The sequence below is a fragment of the Cupressus sempervirens genome, chromosome 7 (assembly GCF_028749045.1).
Source record: "Cupressus sempervirens isolate cs-2001-9-10 chromosome 7, ASM2874904v1, whole genome shotgun sequence".
Classification (NCBI taxonomy): domain Eukaryota; kingdom Viridiplantae; phylum Streptophyta; class Pinopsida; order Cupressales; family Cupressaceae; genus Cupressus; species Cupressus sempervirens.
The window spans coordinates 857,272,388-857,289,932 of record NC_143124.1 but is presented as its reverse complement, the minus strand read 5'-3'; the positions used below and the strand labels follow the sequence as shown (position 1 = coordinate 857,289,932).

Genomic DNA, 17,545 nt, shown 5'->3' with positions numbered 1-17,545 from the left:
AAAATTTTTCTCTACTACTACAATTTGTAGAAATCAAAGGACCTAAAAATTCATATTAATACTTGATTTTTTTCACACATTATGTTTTGTACATTTTTGAGGCTCTAAAAACAAGAACTAACTTTCAAATTGTTTATATATGGGGAAGTACACCAAGATGATGTGCACAAAAGTGACCACTCACCATAGTGCATTTATCCACTGACATCCTATTATTCAAATGTTAGTCTCCGTGCATATCTTCCACCTATCCCATTTATTTGTTTGTGGAAATCTCCTAAAACGTCCTGTAAGCCTCTTTTCCCCTACTATTCAATTTTTATATTGATATATAACTCTCTCTCTCTCTCTCTCTCTCTCTCTCTCTCTCTCTCTCTCTCTCTCTCTCTCTCTCTCTCTCTCTCTCTCTCTCTCTCTCTCTCTCTCACGCATGTGCGCACATGCATTATCTACGTGGCTCTCACAAATCTCTTTGCTTCTCACAATGATCTCAATAGCAATCTCGGCTTTCTCAATAACATTCAATAATATCCTTCTATATTTTACCCATATTTGGATTTACCACATCCCTTTCTATCAATATTATATTATCTCATGAAATAAGGGGTTTCTTCCATTAGTAGGTTTTTTTTTTTCTATTTGCATATCTCATGTAATAAGAATTTCCTTCATCAAGAGGGGTTTTCTTCTATTGAATTATCACTTATTTATCTTTTTGATCCATCTCTTTGGCTATTGTGAAAGTGAAAACACCAAAGAAAAGACTTGACTAAGGCAAGTTTCCAAATAACCCCATATAGTTTTCCCTCTCTTGCAAGTGTGCAATTTTCTCAAAAGCGTTAAACCACATACGGGTTTGCATATAGTTTATTTATTTCATTTACATTCATCTCTATTATTTTGTATATTTTATCACATTTCTAACTTTTTTATTTTTTAAGGTTATTCAAAGAATTTTTTTTAATTTTTATCACATTGGGCACTTTTTGTCATAATTTGTGGACTATAGTATGCTGCATAAATGTCCATGCATTGTGTTAGTATTTGTGGTTGAGTACCTTAGACTTGGATTTAAGACTCTCTATATTTTCATCTTCCATTTCTATAACCAAAATATATATTCTCTTCAACTATAATAAGATTAAGATATTTCCACTAGGTTAATTGGTCATAAATATTTGATTGATGTTATAAATCTAGCTTTGAGGGGAAGATAATTGATGTAGGAGCATCATGGGTCAATTAACAATCTTCCATCGACCAAAAATAAATGCTTTATTTTCTATACCAATCTTCTATTTATGATATATCCATTTCTTGTTTTGATTTAGATTTGAGCATGACTGACATCATGTTGAGGACCTATTTTAGATCCTTATCCTATGAGCACATAAGTTCATGTGCTATGTACTTTAAGTTATGAACCATTTTCTCTAGTCAGTATTTTTTGAGATTTCATCTAGTGTGGCATATTATTTATTTTAGCATGGTTTCCTATGATAACATGACATCTTGCATAGTTGGGAGTTGACTCCTTGATTGTGTTTGGAGCTACCTTTAAGAGCATGTGAAAAATTGATGCCCATTTCTTAAGTTTGGTTTACATTTCTAAGACATGACCTATATTATAATTAATGCCTAACTAGCTGACTTGTGGTCTAGCTAGATATATAAGAACTTAGATTTATTATAGGAAAATAGCATGATAACATGATAGAAGATAGATAGAAAAATATCTAAAGATTATGTTTGGAGCTACCTTTCAGAGCATGTGAAAAAATGATGCCCATTTCTTAAGTTTGGTTTACATTTCTAGGATAGGACCTATATTATAATTAATGCCTGACTAGCTGACTTGTGGTCTAGCTGGATATATAAGAACTTAGATTTATCATAGGAAAGTAGCATGATAACATGATAGAAGATAGATAGAAAAATATCTAAAGATTACGTTTGGAGCTACCTTTAAAAGCATGTGAAAAATTGATGCCCATTTCTTAAGTTTGGTTTACATTTCCAGGACAAGATCTATATTATAATTAATGGCTGACTAGCCGACTTGTGGTCTAGCTGGATATATAAGAACTTAGATTTATCATAGGAAAGTAGCATGATAACATGATAGAAGATAGATAGAAAAATATCTAAAGATTATGAATTTAAAGCTTTGAGTTGTAAATTCATTGTTATGGCCACAACAATGAAGGCTAGATATGTTGGTTATGGATGTCATATTTTATCATTACTAAATCTATGAATTCTTTTGTCTCTTTGCTGAATTTTTTGTTTTCTTTCATGTGTACTTTTTGGCAAGCTATTCAGTGATTGGTTTTGATATTTGGTTGGGTCCTCTCCCTACCAACCTTATGTAAAGTGGTATTAGAGAAAATTTTTCTTCCTTGTGTGTTCAGATCATGGAGAATTTTCTTAGTTTGGATTGATTATAGGCTGAAAGATCTAGAATCTGACCTATACCTTGTAGAAGGTTAAAATCTGGTAGGAACTATTGCCAAGATGGTTCAAGGTAGAGGGAATGTAGATAATTATATAATATGTTGAGATAGATTATAGCAAGACTTGAAGCTATTAAGACAACCCAAAGAAGAGGTGTAAATCTTGAGGATGTTATAGATGATGAAGAAGAAATACTGGTAATGTTTTGGTAGCTTTAGTAGGATAAACTTGTAAGATTAATTAATATAATAATAATGATTCATGTATATAATTATAATTAATATTATTGTTATATTAATTATATTAATGAACATACATGTCCCATGAAGGGACATGTCTCCTGATGGTTTATTTCTCATATACATATAAGAGGATGTTGCATTTGGAACACAAATACTAAGAAGGTAGTGCTATTACATTAAAAGGGATCCTCATAAAATCAACATGGTATTAGAGCCAAATTGCACATGTAAGAAACACAAAAAATTATAATAATGCCATGTTGGTTACAATGAAGGTGGCAGTCAACATCCTAAATTTAATGGAGATTGTATTCCATCTCAAGAACTTGTCTTACATATAGGATAAAGTAATTGACTGTAAGGTCCTTCAATCCTCAACGAGATTGCATCAACCACACAATACCATTTGGAAACCATGGAAAATTCTACCATAAGATTATGCCTAGTTTGATGGATAGAGAAACATGGATATTCACACATGGATAAGGGGATGAGGCAAAAGAGCTGAGGGAAATTTTTTTGCCATTTTTGAAGCTTTTATGGCTCTAGGGAAACACCATGTGATTCTTTTTAGTTTTGAGAAATCATGCTCCAAGAAATGGATCTCCATATGGAGTGAAGGGACCATGACCTTCGAATATGGCATGGAAAAAGTAAATAATAAGATGGGACTTGGAAAATAAGGCGAACAAGCTCACCATAAGTAAGAAAAGAGGAAATTATAATTTTTTGATTTCATACATCTATGAATTATAAGGAAGTATTAAAATTGACCAAAAAAGATGACAAAATATATAAGGGATAAAATAAAATAATGAGGTTACCAAAATTTTACCTATTCTGCATGGAATGAAGGAGCCCCACCATTAGTTCTAGAGTGAAGAAAGAAGAATATGAAAAAATAAGAAAAGATGTTACATAGAATGGAAGGAGTTTAATTAAGGTACTTAAGGCCATGGTTATGTGGCAAAAATATGACTCTATAGATGGTATTAGCTGACAATAAAATAATTCAAAATTAAATGATGAATGAAAAGATTTTGTAATTTTACAAAGACAAAAGCAAGAATACTTAAAGTGAATTCCACTATTAAGTGATTCAACTCATTAATGTAGATTAGTTGATGATATTAACACATATATGGCCATTGGTTTCTATCTCAACAACACACCATTTATGACCACCAATTATTATGTGTACTCAGTGAAAATGGCATTGGCACCAAAGGCTCTAGGGTATATCAAATGCATACCACGTATGCAAATAAAGACTTAAAATAGACTTGAAATTATAATTACATTAGGAAGATAATGAAAAGGTACATGTTATGTTAAATGTCTAAATCCTTACCCACATTTCATTATATGAATTTTTCAAATTAATTTTTATTATGAGATCTATTTATACTATAATATAATGTGACAGTCTCTCTCTCTCTCTCTCTCTCTCTCTCTCTCTCTCTCTCTCTCTCTCTCTCTCTCTCCCTATATATATATATTGATATTAATGTTATTTGAAATAAATTAACTACATTGGTTATTGGAATATAATTAATTAATCATGAGTTAAGTACAAAAAAAATTCAAAATTTCAATGCTCTTATAATTGAGAGTAATTATAATATGTGATTTTTATAATTCTATATGAGCTATTTTGCCTTGATCTTTTCCTCCGAGAATGTTCTTATAGAAAAAAGAGGGAGATTGACATTTTAGGAAAACTTGAAAGAAATGTAATAAAAAGAGGTTATGATTCAGTAAACCTTCAATGATCTTGATCATATTGATTCAGAGGGAGTAAACCATGTTGAGATGGTATCTCTAGTATTCTACAAATTTTTACAATCAAGAGGACCATGATTCATACATCGTGACCATATGATTTTAATGAGACTACCCCTTGTGTACATAATGATGAAGTGATGACTTCCAAGTAATTATCACTTGTATTTGGAGAAGTTGTTGTAAGTTGATGATCTTAAAATAACTTGTATTATGAGATCAAACAAATTGAGTATATGGCGAATGTCTTGTTGGAATTATTTAGAATAATTGAGAGGGTGGGAAGTGAATCAGTTATGCAAGGTCTAGATGTGCAATTAAATATTTTCATAGCTTAGTGAACCCATATCCATAAAACATTTTCATCATGCATGCATCCATTAGACTATGCAATCACTTAAACTTGTAGGTTATTGTCAAATCAACTTTGTAGAAATGTAAACATGAAACATAATAGATTCAATAACACATTTGACATAATAATTTAGCATGGAAACCCAATTTGGGAAAACCCACCAATAACATGCTACTCATTCTCACTCTTTTGAAGTGATACCTTGTGAAAGGCCAACCCTATTACAGTTTACAATGCACACTATTAAATGTGACCTGGTTAAATGATTCCAATCACCCTATTAGGAGTGAGCCTTGTTAGAGGACTTTAGATCATTCACTTGGAATGTAACCTAGATAAAAGATTTACAAATGAATGTTAGGTCAACCTTAATCCAAAGGATTTACCCTAGACTGATACAATAATTAGAAAGTAACATTAAGGCTTGATTTGATAACAACTTACAACACACTTGCATATTACAAATCTTTGTTTCAGTCCTCCATTCTACTTGGGTTCATACACTTCAGCTCTGATAGCTTGTTCACTTTTTAAGAATCCCTACCCTTAAGCCTTCTTGCTTTGCTTGCCAATTTGGTCTCTTCTCTTAGGTCATTGAATGAAGCAATACCCTAGACTCCTTATTTTCCTTACATTCTCACACATGATAATCATTACTTCTGACCAACCATCTCTATAAATAGAGAATTAAGATATTTTTTCATTCATCCTCCATCATCCATTTTAGGGCTAGGTCAAATTAGGTAGGATTCAATGAATCTACCCATTATTTCATTTCATTCCCTTCTATAAACTCCTCCTTCAACCCTGTTTAATTTGCGTCAAAATGGTTCACCATGAATTCTGTGCCACCAGCTCATCAATCTTATCTTCCACACGGTTCACACAATCCAAGAAATAAAACTTATTGGCTTAGATTCATCAAATTCTCAAACTTTCCCATAATGACGACACTTGACATTAATAAGCTTTTGATGCTTGACACACTACATTTCTTGACATCCTCTATCAAATCAGTCAACATGAACTAAAGTTTACTAGTACTTGACATCAACTAAAATTTACTCAAATTACACTATTTCACTTGGTTTACACTGAAATTGACTTTTCTCAACTCCCAATGATTTTTTGCTTGGCTTTCACTAACTTTGCTTAGCACCTACTATGCATAATGTTAAGCTTGGTAGAAAAACTTCATTTAACTTGTTCTTCTAAACTTAATCAATGTAACCAACCTTTGCAATCTTAAGTAGATTATTAATGCACTATAATATCAATGTCTTAACTAATCCTTGTACTCCTTTTCCATATCATAACTCAACCTTTCCTCTAGGTGCTATTGTTACCTCATTTGATCAAATTATCTTCATCAATCAAATAAATGATAGTACTTAAATCATATAAGAAATTGTCTTACTAGAAATTAGCAGGTTTGACATCAGTGACAAAACAATGATTGAAACACATTTATCATACATGTATCAATCTTTTTTCAATAATCTATCTCTTTGGCATTAATGGAAAACCAAACTGACTAGACTTAATTAGTATGACCAATAGAATACCAAAAAGAAAATGATTCCTTGTATTGAAATCTCTCTCTATATTAGCAAATTTTATCTTCTAAATAGGTAGCAAAATTTTGTTTTGATCAACAGATAGTCAATAAACTCATCCTTATGATTCCCTCTGGATTACTTCTTATATCTCCCTCAACATTATCTCCCTCTTACTAGGTAGATATAATCAATAAGTGCACTTTCTTTCTCTAAGTAGATATTCCATAGTTCTATATCTTCTATCTCTAGATTTCTCCCTCTTTATTGCTTTTACTCTTAATGATTTCTCCCTATACTTAGTAGACTTTTTCCCTCTGTTTGATGATAATGTCAAAGACTTGTCATCTTTATATGGAGATATGAATTTTTTCAATTTCTCCCTTGGTCACCTTGCTTGTGACCTTTTTCTATAGCCATAATTGATTGTGAGTAGCTCCAACTCTTTGATTACTTTAGGTAGCTCCTAAAGTAAGATCCACTGCATCAATATGTAACATATGTCAATCAACTTGTTTGATGTAGGGCACTTCTCATGCTTCTTAGATAGCCTTTAATAGGGGTACCACCCCTAGTTTACCTCTTAGATACTCATGAGCATCCTTAGGTAATGCTTTTGTGAAGATATCAACTATTTTCTCTTTTGTGTTAACATATTCCATCTTTACCTCTTTATCTTGAATGAATTCTTTTAAGTAATGATACTTGATTGCAATGTTATTAGTCTTTGTATGCATCACATGATTCTTTGATATATTTACAACACTTGTATTATCACAATAAAGTATCATAGGTTCAGCGATTTCCTCCTTCATACCTTTAAGTAGTTGTTTGATCCATACAATGTTTGTACAATTTATTGCAGCAATAACTTTATTCATCTTCAACAATAGATTGACAAATGCAATTTTGTTTCTTGCTAGTTCATGTAACGAGCCTTTTTCCTAAGAAAAACACTCCTCCACTGGTGCTCTTTCTGTCATCAATATTTCCATCCCAATTAGAATTAGTGTAGGCTCTCAATTCAATTTTCTCATTTTTCTTGTAGTATAGACCATAGTTCTTTGTTCCTTTCAGATATCTCATTATTCTCTTAACAATCATCAGATGATTCTCCTTGGGATTAGTAGAGAATCTTGCAACTATCCCTATAGATAATGTAATATCAGGTCTATTGTGTACTACATATTGTTATTTTCCAATCATTTACCTATATAATATTTGATTCACCTCAGCTGTATCATTATTCTTTGATAATTTATGTCCTATCACCATAGTTGTACGTACTATCTTGGAATCCTCCAATCCAAAAGTTTTCAATATCTCCTTTACATACTTTAACTTTGTGATGTATATACAACATTTCATTTGATTTGAAAACCCACAAAGAACTTGATCTCTCCAAACATAGACATCTCAAATTCTTTCTTCATTTCATTTGCAAAAGCATTACATCAAGTATCTTGTGCTCCAAATATTATATCATTAAAAAAGTTTTAGATAAAAAAATACCTTTACCTTTCTCTGTCTTCAAGTATAGATTTTTGTAATCATCAGTCCTCTCAAATCCAATCTTCACAAGATAATTATGAATCATTTCATACCATGCTCTTAGTGCTTTCTTCAAACCTTATAGATCTTTGTGTAATCTACATACCATGTTTTTTTTGTTAGCATTAATAAATCCTTCTGGTTGTTCTATATAAACCTCTTCCTCTAATATATCATTAAATAATGCAGACTTAACATCCATTTGATAAACTTTGAAACCTTTGTATACAAAGTAAGAAAACAGAGTTCTTACTCCTTCCAGTCTTGCAACATGGACAAATGTTTCTCCATATTCAATCCCTTCTTCTTGAGCATATCCTTTTCAAACTAATCTTTCCTTATTCCTTGTAACTTCACCATTTTCATCTAACTTGTTTCTGTATACCCACTTGGTACCAATAACATTTTTATCTTTTGGTCTAGGAACTAGAGTCCATGTCTTATTTTTCTCAATTTGTTCAATCTTTTCTTCCATGACTTTACTCCAGTCCACATCCTCTAAGGCATCTTTCACTATTTTGGGTTTTTGCATGCTCAACAAACATGTACCATTTCTCAACTTGTTCCTTGCCATTGGTCTAACATCTCTATCTCCAATGATTTCTGTATGAGGGTGATGCCTTTTAACATACTTAAACAATCTTGGTTTAACTCTGGCTTCTATATTTTGTCTCTCAATAGCTAAATCACTATGTACCTCTCTGTTAGGTAGTTCAACATCTCTTTCATGTACACTAATTTCAGAATCAAAATGTGCTTCATCATCATTCTATAACTTGACTCTTGAATGTAACTTGGTTCCTAAATGCAACTTGACATTCATAGTATGTGACTCAGTAATCACTGAAACTTGTAGTTGGTTTGCAACTTGATTTACAACATCTTCATCAGCTGTCATACCTTCATAAAATCATACAAAAGATTTTTTATTCTTCTAGTTCTTTCATAGGTTTAGCCTCATATACTTCTATATATTCATCAAATTTTACATTTGTACTTTCCACAACTTTGTTAGTGTTAGTATCTAAACACTTATAAATGTTACTTCTTATGGAATAACCAAGAAATATACCTTCTTCACTTTTAGCATCTAGTTTAATTACCATTTTTGAAATATTTGAGAATATAATACTTGCTTCCAAATACCTTAAAATATTTTATATTAGGTGAGTATCCATACCATAGTTCAAAAGGTGTTGAATAAGTAACCTTTCCTGACTTGCACAGGATTCAAGGTATAGACAACTATACTTATAACTTCTCTTCAATATTTTAGATAGAGATACTGCAACTATACTATATTGCAATGATACTATAGGTATAGATAACTATACTTACAAGTAGTGATATTGCATGGTTTTCCTAAAACTATTATTTTAGATAGAGATACTAAGCTTACTGGTTATTTTTGGAGCACACTTTGGAAGAAATTGGATATAAAGGTGAAGTTTCTACATTTCATCAACAAATAGATGGACAAACTAAAGTTGTGAACAAAATTTTAGGTAACTTGTTGAGATGTTTAGTTGGAGATAAGCTTACTAATTGGGATTTGATTTTAGCACAAGTAGATTTTTTATATAATGACTCTATGAATAGAAGTACCAAGAAGACACCTTTTGAGATTCTTAATGGATTGAATCCTAAACAGACCACTAAGTTAAGATATTTGAATATGGAAATGAAGAGAAGTGCTAAAGAAAAGGAATTTGTAGATTTTATGAAGACTCTACATGAGGAAGTAAAGAAGAATATGGAAGATGGTAATCTTGACTACAAATAGAAAGAAGATAAAGGAATAAGACATAAATATTTTGAGGTAGTGATGAAGTTATAGCTCAATTGAAGAAGGCACAATTTATAGTTGGTACCTACAGTAAGCTAAAGATGAAAAAGTTTGGTCCTTGTAAGATCCTAAGGAAGTTTGATAGTGGAAATGAATTTGAAGTTGAATCGCCACAAGATGTGGATAGTTCACCAATATTCAATATTGTAGACATTTTTAGTATTTGAATCAGGTGATAAATTAAAAGATAACCTAGATTATCCCAAAAGGAAGATATACAATATTGAGAAGATTTTAGACAATAAAGTAAGTAAGAGTACTAGAGGAAACTACTACATGGAGTATCTAGTTCAATTTAAGGATAAACCACTTGAAGATGGTTCATGGATAACACAAAGTGAGTTGGATCTTTATGATTTTGATCAGAATATCAAGATCCCTTGGTATGGAAATCAACTCTTTACTTACTCTAGGTGTCTAATGTAGGAGTATCTTGGGTCAATGGTAATCTTGCATCAACAAAAAATATTACTTTTTTTTGGTAGCAATATGATATTTGTGAAGTAGCCATTTCTTCTTTTGGTTTTGAGTTGAGTGTGATTGATATCATGTTGAGGACCTATTTGAGATCCTTATTCTATGAGTGCATGAGTTCATGTTTTGTGTGCTTTGAGTTATGTACCATTTTCTATAATTGCTATTTACTAAGATTTCATCTAGCGCAGTGTGTTATTTCTTTTTTAATATTTTATTATGATAACATGGCATCTTACATGCTTTGGAGATGACTTCTTGATTGTGTTTGGACCTACCTTTAAGAGTGCATGAACAATTGATGCCCATTTCTTGATCTTGGTTTGCACCTCCAAGGAAAGATCTATATTATAATTAAATTACTAATTGACCAACTTGTGATCTAGCTAGCTATATTAGAACTTGAATTTATTGTAGGAAAGTAGAATGATAGCATGATAGAAGATAGATAGGAAGAAATCTAAAGATTGCAAGTTTCAAGCTCTAATGTTGTAAATTTATTTTTATGGACGCAACATGGAAAGCTTTACAATCAAACACGTTGGTTATAGATGGCATATTTTATATTAGTAGATCTATGAATTCTTCTATCTCTTTCTTGTAATTTTGTGTTTGATTTCGTGTGTACTTTTGGCAAGATGTTAGAAAAACTAGTTTTCAATATTAGCATTTTCATATTTACATTCCATCCCTTAACAATTTATAGGTATGTGTAAAACATGGGTTTAGGATCTCTTTCATGTGCATTATTCTAAACCATATTCATCAATATTTTTATAAGAACAAATGACAATGGCCTGTATAATGACCCATAGATTAGCAAATAGAGAATCTATGTATAGAGTTGGCCAAGATTGCAAAAAATCACAAAGCTTAGAGGGGATGGGAGAATAATAGTATACTTTATAAAAAATATAGCACTAGCAATCCTATGCAAAGGGGAAAATTAAGAAGAAATGATCAACATCCTCGAGAGCATCACCACAAAAAACACATTTAATGTGATCATATATTTTAAGTTTCCATAACCTGTTACCTATTAACACATGATTCTTTAGTGCCAGCTAAGTAAATATGTCAACCCTTGGTGGAATTTCATTTCTCCAACTGTTGGTAAACAAGTTTGTCCTTTCTTGTTTCCTATGAAAATATGACTCTTAATGCCCGAATGATGAACAATATCTGTCTACAACAATTGAAAAGCCATTCTCTGATTACCAATTTCTCTCTGAATTGGTAGGTACACCTCCTTATGTGAATGATGTTCCAGGAATTATGTTTTTGTTTCTACATCTAACTCGGGGTATGCTCTTAACCTGAGAGAAGAAGAGGCTAACTGAACTAAGTCTAACCAGAGCTTAATTCAAGAAAGAAAATACTTACTGATCTACAAACCAAGCTATGGGATCCAGAAATCCTATGAATTCATAACTCAACAACTATCTACAAAAATTTAAATGAAATGATTAAGAGCTTTTCTTGAATCTTTCCTTGAATCTCACAAAGCACATCCTACTATGATTAATTTATATCCTTATTAAAAAAAGAACTAAACATCCTTCATTTCTTCCTACAATTCAAATTTAAAAGAAAGACGCATAGAAGCAATAGGTTAACTAAACAAAACAAAAATTATTGACATAAACCACTCTTTTATTGGCTCTGCAATATCAAGTCTTTTACACCAATAACTTGCTAACCCCCCCTTGTTGTTATCTTCTTCAATAGTATATATAGAGTTTAAAAATGTACAACATTCATGGGAATACAAAGTATTTCAACATCCAAAATTTGAAAGGGCATGTGACAAGTGACTATGAAATTACAACAAAGAGGAACTAATATGACTTTATCCCTTCATCTGACCTTGCTCAATAAAATGAACTGAATAGACCTTTATCAAATTAATATAATCTAGTCTAAATACCATGACTGCTCAACCAAATATTGAAGAAATTTGACAAGCACTTGCAAGCTTCTATCCATGAACAGAGAAAGAATTCATCATAACCTTGAAAATTGACACCTCCCTGTGGCCCTTGAACTCTAAGTTCTTTGTTGTACTCTTCCCATTTCTTAGTCCTCTATCATCTTTAACTTGAGGCTTATTTGCATTAAATTCATCTTCCCTAATTCTAATTTAAATACCATGACAGGCCTCATAATAATATTTCACTAGCAGGTTCACACAGTCAACCTTTAAAATGTCATTGCAACCATGCCAAAGTGAAGTTTTTGTGTGATAATCTGTGATAATCTTGACAACCCAATCCCTTAACCTTGGGCTATGCAAACCATTTGGTACCATATTTATAGTATGAAGTAGATCTAGATTACCCACTATGTGCTCCGGTAACATTCCAACCATTTTTGGGTTGCCAAGGCTTTGCTTAATTAGCTCCTCCTATAGATCGTCATCATGTTGCATTGTGACAAACTTTATAGCCTGTTCCATATCTTCCAATTTATTTATGATAAGTGCAAGAGCCTTCCTTGAATTTCCCATCCTCTCAAGAATAAATACTTGCTCTTTTATAAGACCTCTTCTGATACAAATCTCATAAGCCTTGTCAAGCGAGTAATATTGGCTACTGCGGAGGAATGGGAGAAGCAATCTGGGCTCATATTCTGCAAAAAAATCTACCTGAAGGCCATGGAATTCTTCCCCTACATTAGGATCTATCTCAAAGAGTGCATGTAAATATTCATGCAGGTATAATTTGTGTGTCTTATCATTGTCAAATTCCAACAACTGTGAAACTACATCAGATGGTGGGATAAACTTCTGTTGCTGGAAAAGTAACACTATAGCCCTTTTCAAATCTAAATTCATCAGAGCTTCTGCCTTGCCTTGTAAAAAAAAACCATATAGATTGCGCTCCTTGATAAATTCAAAAATGCTAGGCTTCGTCAGATTTGCATATATTGCAAAAGTCTTCTCATAGTGTTTATTAATGACATACAAATTGGCTAGAGCCTCTCTCAAAGTGGGAGTTGTAGAGATCATATATAACTATGATTCAATAGTATCAATGACCATGGATGTGCTATATATATATGATTTCCAAGTTTGAATTGTTGACAATAGTTGTTTATAGAATGCTGGATTTGTGGCTAGAGCTATGAGAGCTGCCTCATACACAGTATCCCATAGTTGAGGATTATTGGTGGGGATGTAAGGTACCAAAAGGGGTAGTTTCTGATCACGTGAAAATTCAAACACCACCTCTCCCATGCCATTGAAAATCCATGCAACAATTTTGGGCACAAAGTAGCTACTTTAGCATATTGCCTTTCAAAGAAATGAAGATATTTTGAACCCACCTCATCAAGAAGTTCGATTTGAGCTTTTCTAGCTTCAATTGCAACTAGTGTTTTTTTCATGCTGTTGATGTTGGAGAAGCCAAACTATATGGTCATCTGCATCCCTAGGCTTCATAGTGATTACACCTTTAGGAAAAACTATATAGTATAGGGGTTCCTCCCTACGAGCCCACTACCCTGCTGCACCACTACTTCTTGAGAAAGAAGCATGTGTGAGAAGATAATATTTGGCCTTGAAATGCTCAAATCCATTTATTGGAAGTTTATCTATTGCAAGATCTTCATTTTTCCAAGTCACTATATGTACCTCTAGTCTTTGGGAACATCCCTATCATGATGGTAGAGTGTTCCCAACTTCATTTTCTCCATCTTCCCTATCATGTATATATGCTAGAATAACTAGAGCATCTCCATTATATTCATAGTGAACCCTATTAACTAATAAGTCACAATATAAATGCTGGTAGAGTTGTGGGGCCAAAACATACACAATTTCATTTGCTTCATCTCCAAAAGCAACTAAATACAATTCAATCTCTGATTGCCCCAAATTCTGCTCTTGAAGTTAATCAAATCAAAAAATTTAAAGCTATCACCTTCTTGATATTGAGATAAACAATATATCATCCCTAGGTGATCACTTTAGTTATAATGGAAGACTCTTCTAAAGAATTGGAATTAAAGCATAAGTTAATATTGAAATGTTTCTCCAAAGTCCAATTATCACTTGAAATACATAATTTTTAAAAAAATCTTCCACTTTGACAGCATGGGTGAAGGACAAAAAGTGGGGCAACAGCTGGCTCTGACTGGGGACTTAAACATTCTCATGTTTAAGTAATGAATCTGGAATCTCTGGTTTCGCATAGGTATAAAAAGGGTAGCAACACAACAAAACTAAACAAGGAAAACCAAGCAACAAGAAAGGAAACTAACTAAACACAACAAAAAGACCTCATATAAGGCTGGAAATACTAGACAAACCTTATATGAGAAGAATCCTGCATTAATCAAACAAAACCATTCACAGGCTGAGAGAAATACGACCTCTTGCGAGATAAAGGTCTGCATATGTATGAATTCTTTGAATTCAGTAGCGACCCCTTACTTTAATGAGAATAGAGCCAATTTAGTAACTTTCCAGGCAATGGTAATTTTCCAAATAACCATTTTTCATCATAAACTTCTTCATGACAGATTTTTGTACCTTCATATTTTTGCAGCAAAAGAGACCAATTGAATAATGGATTATGCATACTCTGTTTAGGACTGAGACTTCCTTGAATGTTCTAAATTTTATTATCACTCAGTACCAGGCCATCCATTGAAAGGTCATCATCATGCTTACTAATTCCATCCTTCTTAGCTTTGACTAATTCATCAGTAGTTAGGAAAAAATTTTGGCCTATATTTTCAGCATTATGAGCACTATCACTAGTATATATGTCTATTGTTTATTTAATGTTCTCTTGAGACATATTATTTTCTGAGGTAATTAAACTAGTGATCTCCACATCACATACATTAGGAAAAATTACTATAGCTTCATGTGATTTGACTGAGAGAAATAATTGCTCATTCTGTCTATGATTAGTGTTATCTTCAACTTCAATCATCAACTCCTTATTCTCTGTAGCATTAAAAGCAATTCCTTTAGTTTTAACAATTTTAGAATGCTGAACCAAAACTGATTCTTCTATCTACAATACTGAGGGTGATTCTAGATTCATATGCATTGATTCTTGGGAAGCATTCAAATCACAATCTACCGCAAGAACTACCTTCTCTTGATTAACTTTGTAAATTTTATCAGAACAAGATGGTCCCTAAACATCTTCCATAATCACATCTGAACTATTTGTGGTATGCTCTTGATATTTAATTTTAGACATAGGCAGAGCATTTTCCCAGAGCTTTTCATTATGCTCATCCTTAGGAGAAAAGGTCTCCTTTTCAACCTCAAATGATAAATCTAAAGGTGAAACTATTGATTCCAAAGGAAATATTGTTGAAAAAAAGGAATAAAAACAACCTTTTCTTCTTCTTGTGATGATTCAGGCATGTCATTTTCTATAAGCTGGAGATGCTCTTCTTGCTGATGGCTCATCCATTGTAGACTAACTGAAGATGAAGTAAATTTAGGTTCTCTCAAAGTAGGGAAGATGGGAGAAGAAAAAGTATCCTTTTCAGAACTTACATCAATGTTGTGTGTTTTAGATGCTGGCTATTTTTGTCTTGCTAGAGGAATTTTTGAATCAGCAGCTACCTTTGTCTTTTGTTTCTCTGAATATGATTCATACTTTAAAAACAAATTTTCAGAGTTGACATTGGAATATGAGTTTGTCTAACTACTGGATAGAGAAGAATTGGCTATCAGAGATTACCTCCTATTGATCACTTGCATAGCTTTCATTATCATGATCGATAGTCAAATGAAACATGCACCCATTTACCTTTTTATGTGGAGCTTCGATTGCTAATCTTTGCTATAATCTAGGCAACTACAAAGTTTTATCACTACATTCATTAGCCTACCTTGAAAATTTTCTTTGATATGGATTGTTGAAGTTTGGGAGCTATCTTTTCAAAGCAACCAGCTCATTGGACAACTTCTGAATCATCTCTTCCTATGAAGTAGTATCACTGGTGCTGGCCTTATTATGGATTTCATGTTTCCATCTTCCTGTAGCAATCATATCATCCTCCAACTCTACAACAATCATTTGAGCTGTCTCCAAATTTGTAGGGTGAGATCTCCTTAATTCAAAGCCTATGTTAGGAGGCATAGCGCTGATGAAGAACATTTTTAAATTGCCTACTGCGGGTCTATTTTCTATTGGAATTTTATTCATGATCTTATTGAAGCTAGCAACAAAATCTCTCATGCTCATAGAAAGTAACTTCTTTATTGACATTAATTGAGCCAATAGAGCATGTTCATCTTCAACAATTTTAAAACGATCCTCAAAAGCTACGCTCATGGTATTCCAATTCGTAATAGATCCATTAGCCAAGTGATAGAACCAGTATGCAGCTGCCTTAGTAAGAGTTTCAAAAAATAATCAGACTATGACATCTTCATGATTAACTCCTAAAATATTTATAGTTGTAAAAAATACCTTTATGGGTTCATCTATAGTAACCTTCCCATCTCTTGTGAATTTAGGTATATTCTTCCAAGAATCGAAAGGAAGAAGATGGCAGGCTACAAAATTAAGAGGCCTAGTAGCAAATGCACAAGGTGTAGCCATATCCTAATTTATCTCTCAGAGGATTCTAACCTCGATACATTCTTTGAGATTTTTTTTTTGTACAACAAAGTGACAGAAATCTACATAAAATTTCATCAAATTAATGAGAACAAAAGTAATCTTACCTCAATTTCTTGTGGATCACTGAGTGTTTGAATTGATGCTTGAGTTAGCCTCTGATTCTGTATTTGTCTTTGTACCACTACAACCAACTTTCCAACTAGTTCTTCTTCTTTCAAAACTTTACTAGCTCTTCTGTAATTGAAATTGTATCCTCATGAGGTTGCACCATTTTACCTCATGGCAGGTAAGGCGACTAATTGTGAGCATTAGTATTCTAAAATTTTAATTATTACCAAGGTTGTGCAATTAGAAAACCTTGTAATGAAATTGTTTCTTGACTTGTAAATGAGGTTCTTTGAGAACGGAGTCACCAATTGCTCAGGAAGCAATGAAAATAAATAATGAAGATTGAAAAATCAATGTGTTCTTCCTCTTAGTCACCAAAGTCTATTGTGTAAACACAAGTTGGGTAACTGAATGATAAGAACTTTTTAAATTCTTCAAACTCTGATATGTAATAGAGTTATTTAAAACACAGAGTCACCAATCTCTAGCAAAGATAATAATAATAAAATTGAGAAAATAATCTCCAATACTAATCTTCATTTTTGTTTCCCTAGCAGAGTCACCAAAAAACTGTTGGTAAA

At 32.4% G+C, this 17,545-nt stretch overlaps 1 pseudogene; it reads right to left on the bottom strand.

Moving 5' to 3' along the window:
• Positions 1-12,400: 12,400 nt before the first annotated feature.
• On the bottom strand, positions 12,401-16,565 carry LOC149550148 (vacuolar protein sorting-associated protein 41 homolog pseudogene; annotated as a pseudogene).
• Positions 16,566-17,545: the final 980 nt, after the last annotated feature.